Consider the following 13,849-nt stretch of genomic DNA (forward strand, 5'->3'; position numbering starts at 1 on the left):
TTGGATTGGGAACAGTTAGGGAGGGGTCGAGTTGAATACCTCAGTAATCTGCGAATCGCTGATGACATTGTCTAAGCAAGTAACTCAGCTAGGGGATGAACTGCAAGGAATGATTGATGACCTAGACAGGAAACGTAGAAAGGTAGGCTTGAAAATCAATATTCAGAAGACTAAGGTAATGCTCAACATCCTCGGCAAAGAACAGCAGTTTACAATAGGTAGCGAAGTACTGAAAGTGGTAGGCGAATATGTCTATTTATGACAGGTAGTAACCGAAGATCCGGACCATGAAAGGAAATAACTAGGTGAATAAATTTGAGAGGGGGCGCATTGCATCGAGTATTCGCATATTATGACTAGGAGTTTACTCGTATTGCTCAAGATACAACAGTTGCATCTTACCGTTACTCACCTATGGGGCTGAAACGTGGAGGCTAACGAGAGGGTTCTACTTAAGTTGACGACTACGCAGAGAGGTATGGAACCAGAAATGAGAGGTGTAACGTTGCAAAATAGGAAGCACGCTGAGTGGGGCCGAGAAATAACTCTAGTTAATGAGATTCTAGCGAACATCAAGACGAAATGGGCATGAGCAGGCCATGTAATCTGTAGAGAGTAGAACCGATGGTCGCTTATTGTAACAAATTTTATTCTAATGGAAGGAAAACATAGCAGTGGGCTGTAGAAAAGTAAGTGGGCGGATAAGGGTACCAAGTTCACATGGGCTAAGTGGATGCCACTAGCACAGGTCCGGATTTTTTTGGAGGAATATTTGATAAGCCTTCGCCCTGCCGTGGGTACCGGCTGATTATGGTGATGAAATGAGAGGTTTAGAGTGTATCTTTCTGACGCTCTCCCACCTTAGCCTGCGCTGATCCCACTTCGGGAGATCGCAGTTTTTAGGCATCGCATTACGTGAGCTGTACTTGAAACGTTCTCTGGCATTCCAACCGGGTATCACTCGGCAGCGGAGATGCGGAGATGCTAATTGGGGTACTGTGCATAAGGTGGCCCGTGAAGTGACATGGTCGTGCACTGATTGGTCATTGAGTTATGCGACGTCACGAGATAACACAAGGTGTTCTACTTTGCTGGCACTGCCTACTCAAGGGTTGGCCTTGAGATAAGAGGTAAAGACCCAAAAGCAGCCCTCAATGACCCCTGTGTCCCGACTTAGGCAAACTACCATCAGAATATGCAAGCACATTCGTACGGCTTAATTTAAGTCGGGAGTAATATGTAAGTCGGGCGGCCTTTTACACTATGAGAGATTATAAATGTGCTCACATGAGTATGCGTGAAGCAATAAGCACTCAAGTTAAGGAATTGGGTAATAAGTGAGTAGCAATGCACAGTGGTGAGCAATTTTGTCTAGAGGGCGCCGGCGGCGCTCTGCGGAGCAAGTCAGCGACATCAAGCGTTAGGCTCTGGGTATGAGTTATGCGTCCCTTGCGCATGTGTGTGTGTGTGTAAAAACTTTATTCGGAAGCAGCTTGAGGTAGCCGGGACAACCTCACGCAAACACTAGGTGGCCTCCTCATTACAGGAGCCCATTGGCGACCGCGGTGACCCTTGTTGCGGCGACCCTTGTAGCTGATCTCCCACCGCAAAGACACGTGCCTAAACAATACACTGTGGTGTCATTCTGATTTTTCTACGCAAACGGTCATGCGCAACCGTATTAAGGCGGCGCACATCACAGGCTCATCATGGCATGCAACTATATAATGAAGCTGTAAATGAAGACGATGGTTCTTTTGCTCCTCAATGGTCAACTGGCCAGTCTGTTTTCGCTCCGGGGCCCCGCTGTTCGCTTGACACGACATGGTGTCAGAAGTTGAATTCAATCCATTGGGGCGGCACCTCGGCGCTCGTCTGACAGTGGATTGTGCAATGTACGTCCGCGCGTCAACATCAGGCGGTCCAGTCGCCACGCTGGAAAATCTTCCGCAGGGGAATTTCAACTTTCAACGGAGATTGGAGTGGCCAGAATGGATTCAGAAGTTCGACGACTACCGATACGCCTCGGGTCTGAATGAAAGGCCAGAAAAATTCCAAGTACGGATGCTACTGTACATCATGAACCGGCAAGCCGGGAAAATTTTCGAAGCTTTTCCAAAGCATCTAAGAACTATGAGTCTGTGTGCAAAAAATTTCCTGCTCACTTCGGGCCAACAAAGAACAAACATTGTGTAGGAACGCTCCTGTTTCTACCACAGACAGCAGGAGCCCAGGGAGTCAGTCGACCAGTTCGTAACCGCTCTACATGTCCTGGCTGACCGCTGTGAGTTCAATCACTCTCCGGAATGGTCTCGTGCGGGAGAGGTTCATCGTCGGATTCGCAGATGCCGCACTGTCAGAGTCGCTCCAAATGGATTCCATTCTCACATTGGATACACCGCTCGCAAAGGTTCGCCAAAAAGAGACGGTTCTGCGGCAACCGCGAGAACTACTGCCCGCGGAGACGACGTCCGAAGTGCGGGCGGTAGCTAAAACGACAACGCAGATTGCCTTGACTTATCGCAGCAGCGACTTTCGCCAACCTGCAGGACGCCCGGTGCAGAATAATCATGAGGACTTGCAGCAAATGCCGGTTTCGTGGATGATGATGATGATAAACTCTTTATTTACTTCTAAAGAAGGGAGTAAATTCACATCTCCACACCATGTGAATGAATGTGGGAAATTTTTGCTATATAGCCATGGGTTTGGAAAGGTTCCTGTTTGTATTTTGCGCCAATGGACGGCCTCGCGTCGGGATAGTTCTCGGTGTGCAGGGGGGTATCGACACCGTTCGAGCCGATAATGTTGGAGGATGTCCGTGTATGTAACAAGGCGTGAATTAGTGCCTTGGGGAGTGTCAGAGGAAGCGGCAGGCTGAGGAGGGTGCTCCGCCCGGTACCTGAGTTCTCGGACTAGAGCATGCGACTGAGCGTTCCCGTTGAGCGCCTCATGAGCTGGGGTCCATATGAGAAGACGAGGTGTAGGTGGTAAGGGGAGAGATCGGAGGATAGTGTGCGCCTGTCGGGATATACGACCTGCATCGAAGTTACAAATAGCCGGTTGAGAATCGCTAACGACTACTTTGGTGGAGGGGTCGGTGAGAGCTAAAGCGATGGCAACCTCTTCCGCGGTGGTAAAAGTTGCGGCGTTGAGGACGCTGCAGGCGTTGTGCCAGTTTCTGTGCGGTGCCAATGCAACCGCAACCATAGCGGGACGACGGGGGTGGTGGGAGGCATCTGTGTATGTAACGTCGGGGCGACCGGTAAAACGTTTGTCGAGTTGCCGGGCTCGGTCGGCTCTGCGCTCTGTATGATACTCTCGATGCATACGTTTTGGAAGCGGAGGTATACGAAGACTGAGTCTTTGCTCAGGCGTGAGGTCCATATACGTAGAAGTTGCCCTCAGAGGAGTGATTCCTACCTGGCTCAGTACTGCATGGCCCGCATGTGTCAGCGAGAGGCGCTCATATAGTGAAGTTAGAGTCGCTTCAATCAGCTCGTCGACTGTGTTGGAGATCCCGAGGGTCATCAGTTTGGTGGTGAAAGCAGACATGGGTAGACCCAATGCTATCTTGTATGCCTTGCGCAGTGATGCATCCAGTCGCTCCCGATCTGTTCGCGTGAGGCGAAGCTAAGGGGCAACGTAGGCAATGCGCGTACAAACGAAGGTTTGTACGAGGAGCAAAAGGTTGGATTCGCGCATGCCCTTATGCTTGTTGGCGACTCTCTTGAGCAGGCGGCTAATCTGGATTACAGATTGATCTATTCGCTGAAGAGTAGTGGCGTTTCCTCCATTATCTTGTAGATGAAGGCCCAGGATACGGATTCGGTCGGTACGGGGTATGGGGGTGCCCTGTACTTGCAGATTGAAGGATGCCGGAGGTAATCTGGGGCGTCCTTCCTGGGTTGGGACAATGATGTATTCAGACTTGGTGGCCGAGCAGGATAGACCGACTGTGGCCAGGTACGTAACAACGCGATCGATGGCTCTCTGCAGAGTCTCCTCGATCTGGCCGTCAGTGCCGTGTGTAATCCACAAAGGGAGGTCGTCGGCGTATAGGCTGTGGTGCAAGTGGGGGATATCTGCCAAAAGATTGGGCAGGCCAAGCAGCGCAATATTGAACAGGTGTGGGAAAAGCAGTGATCCTTGTGGTGTACCCCGGCTTCCAGGAGAAATGATGGAAGGATTACCTGAGCCGGTGTCAAGTTGCACTGTGCGGTTCGTGAGAAAGTCTCGTATATATGCATACGTTCGTTGTCCCACCCCTAGAGTCTGGAGGTCCTGCAGAATGGCTTCGTGCCGGACATTGTTAAAGGCCTTCGCGACATCTAGACCAGCTATGACTTTGGTGTCCAAAGTGCTATGTTTCAGCACCTGATGCTTGAGCAAGAGCATGACGTCTGGGGCCGCAAGGTGTGGTCGAAAACCAAACATCGTTCCTGGAAGTAGGTGATGTTCTTCTAAGTAACGAAGAAGACGGGTCTGAGTTAAATGCTCCAATAGTTTTCCCACGCAGGACGTGAGAGAAATGGGGCGGAGGTTCGAAAGAGTAGGTGGTTTGCCCGGTGTGGGGATGAGCACGAGATTGGAGCGTTTGCAGAAAATCTGCGAGAGCATGAATCGAGGCGTCGTCGAGGTTCCGAAGCATACGGTTAGATATCCGGTCCGGGACTGCAGCTGAGTTTGTCTTGAGACGATGTAGCTCAGCTCGTACCTCCGGTAAAGTGATGGGAGCATCCAAACGGACGTTTTCATTCCCCTAATAAGGAGGGAAAGATTTCACCGGACCTGGGCGGATGCAGGTGTCTACTAGCTCCTGTTTGAGGGCGTCTGAGGTGCCGAAAAATTGGTGGAAGATACGCAGGAGCTGCTGGCGAGCTTGGAACTTGCTCCCTTCAGGGTCGAGGAGTTGACGGAGTAATTTCCAGGTCCTTCTGGTGTTAGGAGCCTTATCCATCTGGTCACATATATTGTGCCAGTTTTGGCGTGTAAGCTCTACGGCATAGTTTTCGATGTTTGTATGGACTCGAGCAAGCCGTCGTCGAAGATTCCGAACCACTTTCGAGTTTGCATCAGGGCCTCCAGCTTGCGCTTGCGGTCCCACAGTTGGGCCCAATATCTGTCGCAGTTTCGTATGGAGTCTTGCACAGCTACTTCAGCAGTGACATCTGCAACTTGCTTGAGGATGTCGGCTGATCAAGCGGCGATGTCTGTAATAGGTTGGGAAGAGCCTTGCTCTTTTCGCTTGGCGCGAAAGCAGTCCCAGTTGACCACTTTAGCTGGTCGCGTACGTTGTCGAGTAGGCTCCTGAATGACAATCCCCAGAACGTAGTGGTCGCTTCCGAATGTTTCCCGAGTATTGCACCAGGTAGCTGCAATCCTCGGTCCCGTAAAGGCGAGATCCGGGGTTGTGTCCCGCGAGACGCCCGTTACTCTCCGAGTGGGTTGGGTGATATCCGTTAAGAGGCTCAGATGGAGTGTGTGCCAATCGTCCCAAAGCAATCGGCCTTTAAGCGTGTCGCAGTGGTAACCCCATGCTTGATGCGGAGCGTTGAAATTACCGAGAATAATTAGAGGTTGCCCTCGCGCTAGCTGCTGTACTCGAAGGAAAAGTGGCTCGAAGACGGCCTTGCGTGATCGGGGTGGGCTATAGACGTTGAGCACGAAAGGGCACTGCCTGGTGGCACGAGAGGGTCGGGGGAGAATTTCGAGAAGGATATGATCTGGGAAAGTGGAGTCTAGCTCATGTAAGATAACCGTAAGGTTTCGCCTAACTAGAATAGCCACCTGGGAGTTTGCTCTTCCCGATGTGTATGTCCGATATCCAGCCAATTTCGCATGTTTCCCTGCTTCTTGAAGGGCAAGCATTTCTGGGGAGGGGGGGGGGGTCGCTCGCGGTAAAGAACTGCTGAAAGACCGCGCACTTGCGCGCGAATCCCCTGCAGTTCCATTGCCAGATGGTAGTGTTACCCGAGCGAGCCGCCATGATTAGGTTGGGAGAAGTTCGGAGTGGAGGTCGTTGGGTGATTTGGCGTCTGAAACGGGAGCGGGGTCATGCCTTCATGTTTGCAGAGGGAGTCGATTGCCTTACCAAGAGATTCTAGCTGTAGAGCAAACTGAGACCTGAGAGTGCGGAAGGAGTTCTCATTATGTTCCTCCAGCGATTGGAACAGCCTTGAAAGAAGACGCCCTGTGCTTCGAGGCACGCTATCTGTGCGTGTATGTCTTCCGTTTGCGTATCGCTTGCGGCAAGAGCCTTAAGTTTGTGGGTAGTGCCAGCTGGTGCGGGGGAAGTAGGAGGAGGAGCGTCTAAGCGTTTTTCGATAGTTTCGACTCTATGAACCAGTTGTGTTACGACGGCCGTGAGGTGTTTAATGGCTTGTTCGAGTGCGTGAAAAGTGGGAGTCCCTCCTAGCGTACTTACCGCTTGAGGTGGAGCCGGGGGCGGTCTTGGCGGAGCCGGGCCCTGGAGCTGCCCCGGTGGAGCAGGTGGCTGATGCTGCTGCTGCTGCTGCAGCTGCCGCCGCCGCCGCCGCTGCCGCTGCTGCCGCTGCTGCCGCTGCTGCTGCTGCTGCTGCTGCCGCTGCTGCCGCTGCTGCCGCTGCTGCTGCGCTGCTGCTGCTGCTGCTGCTGCTGCTGCTGCTGCTGCTGCTGCTGCTGCTGCTGCTGCTGCTGCTGCTGCTGCTGCTGCTGCTGCTGCTGCTGCTGCTGCTGCTGCTGCTGCTGCTGCTGCTGCTGCTGCTGCTGCTGCTGCTGCTGCTGCTGCTGCTGCTGCTGCTGCTGCTGCTGCTGCTGCTGCTGCTGCTGCTGCTGCTGCTGCTGCTGCTGCTGCGTGTAATCCACAAAGTGAGGTCGTCGGCGTAAAGGCAGTGGTGCAAGTGGGGGATATCTGCCAAAAGATTGGGCAGGCCAAGCAGCGCAATATTGAACAGGTGTGGGAAAAGCAGTGATCCTTGTGGTGTACCCCGGCTTCCAGGAGAAATGATGGAAGGATTACCTGAGCCGGTGTCAAGTTGCACTTTGCGGTTCGTGAGAAAGTCTCGTATATATGCATACTTTCTTTGTCCCACCCCTACGGTCTGGAGGTTCTGCAGAATGGCTTCATGCCGGACATTGTTAAAGGCCTTCACGGCATCTAGACCAACAATGACTTTGGTGTCCAAAGTGCTATGTTTCAGCACCTGATGCTTGAACAAGAGCATGACGTCTGGGGCCGCAAGGTGTGGTCGAAAACCAAACATCGTTCCTGGAAGTAGGTGATCTTCTTCTAAGTAACGAAGAAGACGGGTCTGAGTTAGATGCTCCAATAGTTTTCCCACGCAGGACGTGAGAGAAATGGGGCGGAGGTTCGAGAGAGTAGGTGGTTTGCCCGGTGTGGGTATGAGCACGAGGTTGGAGCGTTTTCAATCTTGCGGCATGGCTCCCCGCTCCCAGCATTTTTGCAGAAAATCTGCGAGAGCATGAATCGAGGCGTCGTCGAGGTTCCGAAGCATACGGTTAGATATCAGGTCCGGGCCTGCAGCTGAGTTTGTCTTGAGATGATGTAGCTGAGCTCGTACCTCCGGTAAAGTGATGGGAGCATCAAAACGGACGTTTTCCTTCCCCTGATAAGGAGGGAAAGATTTCACCGGTCCTGGGCGGATGCAGGTGTCTACTAGCTCCTGTTTGAGGGCGTCTGAGGTGCCGAAAAATTGGTGGAAGATGCGCTGGAGCTGCTGGCGAGCTTGGAACTTGCTCCCTTCAGGGTCGAGGAGTTGACGGAGTAATTTCCAGGTGCTTCTGGTGTTAGGAGCCTTATCCACCTGGTCACATATATTGTGCCAGTTCTGGCGTGTAAGCTGTACGGTATAGTTTTCGATGTTTGTATGTACTCGAGCGAGCCGTCGTCGAAGATTCCGATCCCACTTGCGAGTTTGCATCAGGGCCTCCAGCTTGCGCTTGCGGTCCCACAGTTAGGCATAATATCTGTCGCAGTTTGGTATGGAGTCTTCCACAGCTACTTCAGCAGTGACATCTGCAACATGCTTGAGGATGTCGGCTGATCAAGCGGCGATGTCTGTAGTAGGTTGAGAAGAGCCTTGCTCTTGTCGCTTGGCGCGAAAGCAGTCCCAGTTGACCACTTAGCTGGTCGCGTACGTTGTCGAGTAGGCTCCTGAATGACAATCCCCAGAACGTAGTGGTCGCTACCGAATTTTTCCCGAGTATTGCACCAGGTAGCTGCAATCCTCGGTCCCGTAAAGGCGAGATCCGGGGTTGTGTCCCGCGAGACACCCGTTCCTCTCCGAGTGGGTTGGGTGATATCCGTTAAGAGGTTCAGATGGAGTGTGTGCCAATCGTCCCAAAGCAATCGGCCTTTAAGCGTATCGTAGTGGTAACCCCATGCTTAATGCGGAGCGTTGCAATTACCGAGAATAATTAGAGGTTGCCCTCGCGCTAGCTGCAGTACTCGAAAGAAAAGTGGCTCGAAGACGGCCTCTCGTGATCGGGGTGGGCTATAGACGTCGAGCACGAAAGGGCATTGCCTGGTGGCACGAGAGGGTCGGGGGAGAATTTCGAGAAGGATATGATTTGGGAAAGTGGAGTCTAGCTCATGTAAGATAACCGTAAAGTTTCGCCTAACTAGAGTAGCCACCTAGGAGTTTGCTCTTCCCGATGTGTATGTCGGATATCCAGCCAATTTCGCATGTTTCCCTGCTTCTTGAAGGGCAAGGATTTCTGCGTGGGGTCGCTCGCGGTAAGGAACTGCTGAAGGACCGCGCTCTTGCGCGCGAACCCCCTGCAGTTCCATTGCCAGATGGTAGTGTTACCCGAGCGAGCCGCCATGATTAGGTTGGGAGAAGTTCGGAGTGGAGGTCGTTGGGTGATTTGGCGTCTGAACCGGGAGCGGGGTCATGCCTTCATGTTTGCAGAGGGAGTCGATTGCCTTACCAAGAGATTCTAGCTGTAGAGCAAACTGAGACCTGAGAGTGCGGAAGGAGTTCTCATTATGTTCCTCCAGCGATTGGAACAGCCTTGAAAGAAGACGCCCTGTGCTTCGAGGCACGCTATCTGTGCGTGTATGTCTTCCGTTTGCGTATCGCTTGCGGCAAGAGCCTTACGTTTGTGGGTAGTGCCAGCTGGTGCGGGGTAAGTAGGAGGAGGAGCGTCTAAGCGTTTTTCGATAGTTTCGACTCTATGAACCAGTTGTGTTACGACGGCCGTGAGGTGTGTAAGGGCTTGTTCGAGTGCGTGAGAAGTGGGAGTCCCTCCTAGCGTACTCACCGCTTGAGGTGGAGCCGGTGGCGGTCTTGGCGGAGCCGGGCCCTGGAGCTGCCCCGGTGGAGCAGATGGCTGCTGCTGCTGCCGCTGCTGCTGCTGCCGCCGCTGCCGCTGCCGCTGCTGCCACTGCTGCTGCTTCTGTTGCAGCTGCCGCCGCTGCCGCCGCTGCTGCTGCCGCTGTTGCTGCCGCTGCCGCTGCCGCTGCCGCTGCTGCTGCTGCTGCTGCTGCTGCTGCTGCTGCTGCTGCTGCTGCTGCTGCTGCTGCTGCTGCTGCTGCTGCTGCTGCTGCTGCTGCTGCTGCTGCTGCTGCTGCTGCTGCTGCTGCTGCTGCTGCTGCTGCTGCTGCTGCTGCTGCTGCTGCTGCTGCTGCTGCTGCTGCTGCTGCTGCTGCTGCTGCTGCTGCTGCTGCTGCTGCTGCTGCTGCTGCTGCTGCTGCTGCTGCTGCTGCTGCTGCTGCTGCTGCTGCTGCTGCTGCTGCTGCTGCTGCTGCTGCTGCTGCTGCTGCTGCTGCTGCTGCTGCTGCTGCTGCTGCTGCTGCTGCTGCTGCTGCTGCTGCTGCTGCTGCTGCTGCTGCTGCTGCTGCTGCTGCTGCTGCTGCTGCTGCTGCTGCTGCTGCTGCTGCTGCTGCTGCTGCTGCTGCTGCTGCTGCTGCTGCTGCTGCTGCTGCTGCTGCTGCTGCTGCTGCTGCTGCTGCTGCTGCTGCTGCTGCTGCTGCTGCTGCTGCTGCTGCTGCTGCTGCTGCTGCTGCTGCTGCTGCTGCTGCTGCTGCTGCTGCTGCTGCTGCTGCTGCTGCTGCTGCTGCTGCTGCTGCTGCTGCTGCTGCTGCTGCTGCTGCTGCTGCTGCTGCTGCTGAAAAAATCGTTGTACGTGCTTCGCAATGGTGTACGTAGGATCCTGACGCATTGATGATATTACGCTGGAGTTGCACTGTCCGGGGTTACGATAATAAAATTGCGGAGCCCAAGTGGAGTGCGTCCGTCGCCGCTGGCGCTCCGGCGTTTTCCCGGTTTCATGGACACTCGTACTATCCTAGGTTCAAGTGTCCTGCTCGGGCCGTGCGGTGTAATAGCTGTAGAGCCAAAGACACTTCGCTGTGGTCTGCACGAACCCCACCCCCTTAACCTAGAGGTAGGCGTTTCTGCTCTACAGTCAGGACAGGAAAGCTACTTTGTAGGAATGCTTAGTGGGTCTCAGGCTAGGTTTGTTCAGGTAGCAATAAAAAAAAATGCCGATTTTTGCTAAGGTCAATTTGTGAGCGGAAGTCTCGGTCATTTTGCTCGATTTCCAGAAGTGCCTTCGCGGTTTCCTTGGCGGTGCCTTCGCTGAAGGAGGTCGATGCATCGCCTTAAAGGGAAGTTTCGAGGTATCAATCGTTCGGAAGTAGCAGGTTGCAAAACAGACGCTGTATGCGGTAGATTTTGTGCATACTGTTCTCTTGGGGCTATCAGCCATTGAGGCCATTGTTGTGAAGTTTGTTGATGTCCTATCAGATAAAGAGCGTAAACCAATGTACCCCCAATTGTTTATGGTTTTGGGGCGATGTCCGGAGAGTACACTATCTGGCTGAAGGCGGGTGCTTCTAATTTCTTCATAAGCACGCCTCGTAGTATTCCAATTTCATTAAGAGAAGCTGTGAAAGCTGCACTGCTCAATATTGCCGCAATGTTTCGTAGCAATGTTACCTTACTGGCGCCGCCATGTGGCGAGCTCGACAGACTGGAACACGCTCGTCTTCTTCGCTCTCGGTGCTCGCCCGACAGTCGGTTCCGTGCCTTATCTTGCCGGTGCTTTTACTTAGGTGTAAGTAAACCTGCTGAACCAGTTTCACTGCCTTCTGTGACATTCTTGGTGGAGGTGCTGGGTCCTCACGGGAAGCTGAGCGGTCTGAATTGCCGCTGTAGTCATCGTGGTTCGCGGTGGGGAAACAGAAGAACCACACTCGGGAGCTAAGCCTCTCAACCGACGGCTCGCCTTGTGCACAGGTGTCGTGTCCACGGTGTGTAGATCGGCGTAGGGGGCAGCCAGAGGCTCTTCGTGCATGGGATCTACCCAGAAGCTCCACCAAGAATGTCACAGAAGCCAGTGAAACTGGTTCAGTAGGTTAGCGGAACCATTGACTCGTCTAACAAAGGACGACCAGCCTTTCATCTGGGCCGACGAGCAGCAAAGGGCCTTCGAGGAGCTTCGCAAGCGCCTTCAAACAACGCCCGTACTTAGCAACTTCGACGAGGAGGCCGACACAGAATTGCATACCGACGCCAGTAACGTTGGCCTCGGTGCAGTTCTCGTTCAGTGGCAAGAAGGTGTTGAGCGGGTGCACATGATTGCTTACGCCAGCCGCACCCTGTCTCGTTCCGAAGCGAATTATTCTACTACCGAAAAGGAGTGCCTTGCATTTGTGTGGGCGGTAACAAAATTTCGGCCGTATTTGTATGGTTGGCCGTTTAGAGTGGTCAGCGACCACCACTCACTCTGTTGGTTAGCGAACCTTAAAGATCCTACAGGCAGGTTAGCCCGCTGGAGTCTCTGCTTACAGGAATTCGACGTCACTATTGTGTACAATTCTGGCAAGAAACACAGTGACGCTGACTGCCTAACCCGAGACCCTATCCCGCGTTCTTCAAGTGAAACAGATGACTCCGTCTTTCTCGGCGCTCTCTGGACGCCAGATCTCGCTCAACAGCAGCGATACGACGCCGAACTGCGGCCCCTCATCGATTACCTCGAAGGAACCGCCTCATCGCCGCCTCGCCTTTTCACGCGTGGCCTGTCGTCGTTCTGCTTGCATGACGGCGTCCTCTACAAGAAAAACTACGCTTTCACAGACATTCAGTATCTGCTGGTTGTCCGAACGCCGCTCCGTACCGACGTTTTGCAGGCGTGCCGCGACGAGCTTTCTGCCGGACATCTCGGTTTTTCGCGCACCTTGGCACGAGTACGACAAATGTACTACTGGCCCAAGCTTGCCGCTATGGTCATCGCTATGTTAGGACGTGCCGTCATTGCCAACGTCGGAAGATGCCAACTGTCAAGCCGGCCGGCCTGCTGCAGCCTATTGTTCCTCCACGAGTACCTTTTCACCAAGTCGGTATGGACTTGCTCGGGCCATTTCCTACGTCATCATTGGGCAACAGGTGCATTATAGTCGCCACAGATTATCTAACCCGCTATTGTGAGACGAAAGCTCTTCCCAGCGGCACGTCTACCGATATTGCGAACTTTTTCATTTTTAATCTAGTCCTTCGTCACGGTGCCCCTGCGACCTCTTTAACTGACAGAGGCATGGCATTTACTTCAGCTCTAACCCAGGAAGTGATGCGGCTCAGTGGCACTTGTCATCGCAGAACAGCTTACCACCCTCCGACGAATGGCCTTACTGAGCGACTCAATAAGACCATCGACGATGTGCTTTCTATATACGTCGACAAAAACCATAAGAACTGGGACCAGATACTACCGTATACAACATTTGCTTATATCACCGCAGTCCAGGAAACGACCCGCTTTACACCGTTTCGTTTGGTGTACGGTCGCGAAGCTGTCACCATGCTGGACGCAATGCTACTGCCAGATGTTGCCCACCCATCGATTGCCGGTGCCGACCAATTCGTGCAGCATGCCGAGGCCGCTCGCCAGCTGGCTAGACTGAGAGTCCGGACACAGCAAGTTAAAGATGCTCGACGGTATAACCTTCGTCACAGGGAGGTCATTTACAACCCTGGCGATCAGGTTTGGGTGTGGACACCTGTTCGCCTGCGGGGTCGCTTCGAGAAGCTTCTGCGCCGCTACTTCGGCCCGTACGAAGTACAACGCAAACTCAGCGACGTCACCTACGAAGTGACCCCGCAAGGAACAGTTCGCTCATCCCGACGGCAAGCACAATCGGAGGTCGTACATGTCGCCAGGATGAACCCCTTCTACTCCCGCTAGGTCAAGCTACATGTGTTTTTTTTTCTTTGCTTCCTTTAACTACTTGATGTGAACGCGCATCCTCGCCGACTACGGGTATCCTCGATCTCGCCACTCGGCATCGGGACGGTGCCTTCTCCACCGGGAGGGGCAATGCCGCAATGTTACTTAGCAATGTTATCTTACTGGAGCCGCCATGTGGCGAGCTCCACACACTGGCACGCGCTCGTCTTCGTCGCTCTCGGTGCTCGCCCGACAGTCGGTTTCGTGCCTTATCTTGCCGGTGCTTTTACTTAGGTGTAAGTAAACCTGCTTAACCAGTTTCACTGGCTTTGTGACAATATGGAACAAGAATGGGCAATCAGAAAAGTTTATGAGCTATCCGAATGGTGCGCGGGCATCGTGCCAGTGCTGAAGACGTCAGGCACAGTGCACACTGCGTAGATTTAACCAAGCTAAACAAAAGTGCTGCGGGAGTGTTCATGTTGCCAAAAGTTGATGTGTTGGGGGGAATTGCGGGAGCATCTTGTTTTCTGAAGTGAAAAGGTAACTCGCGCTTCTATCAAATTAGCCGTTTATTTTATTTAGCTTCGCAAGTAAACCAGCTCAAACTAAAAGCATTTACTGTTTAAAGCTCTGTGTGTAAAAGAGTAGAATAAAATTGAATATATAACTTAAT

The 13,849-nt window shown here is 53.3% G+C and overlaps 1 pseudogene; it reads right to left on the reverse strand.

The window, feature by feature from the left end:
- Positions 1–2,568: 2,568 nt before the first annotated feature.
- LOC146200925 (uncharacterized) lies at positions 2,569–4,620 on the reverse strand (annotated as a pseudogene).
- Between the last annotated feature and the right edge of the window lie 9,229 nt (positions 4,621–13,849).

This window comes from Amblyomma maculatum, chromosome 2 (genome assembly GCF_055883805.1).
Source record: "Amblyomma maculatum isolate TAMU_Amacu chromosome 2, ASM5588380v1, whole genome shotgun sequence".
Classification (NCBI taxonomy): domain Eukaryota; kingdom Metazoa; phylum Arthropoda; class Arachnida; order Ixodida; family Ixodidae; genus Amblyomma; species Amblyomma maculatum.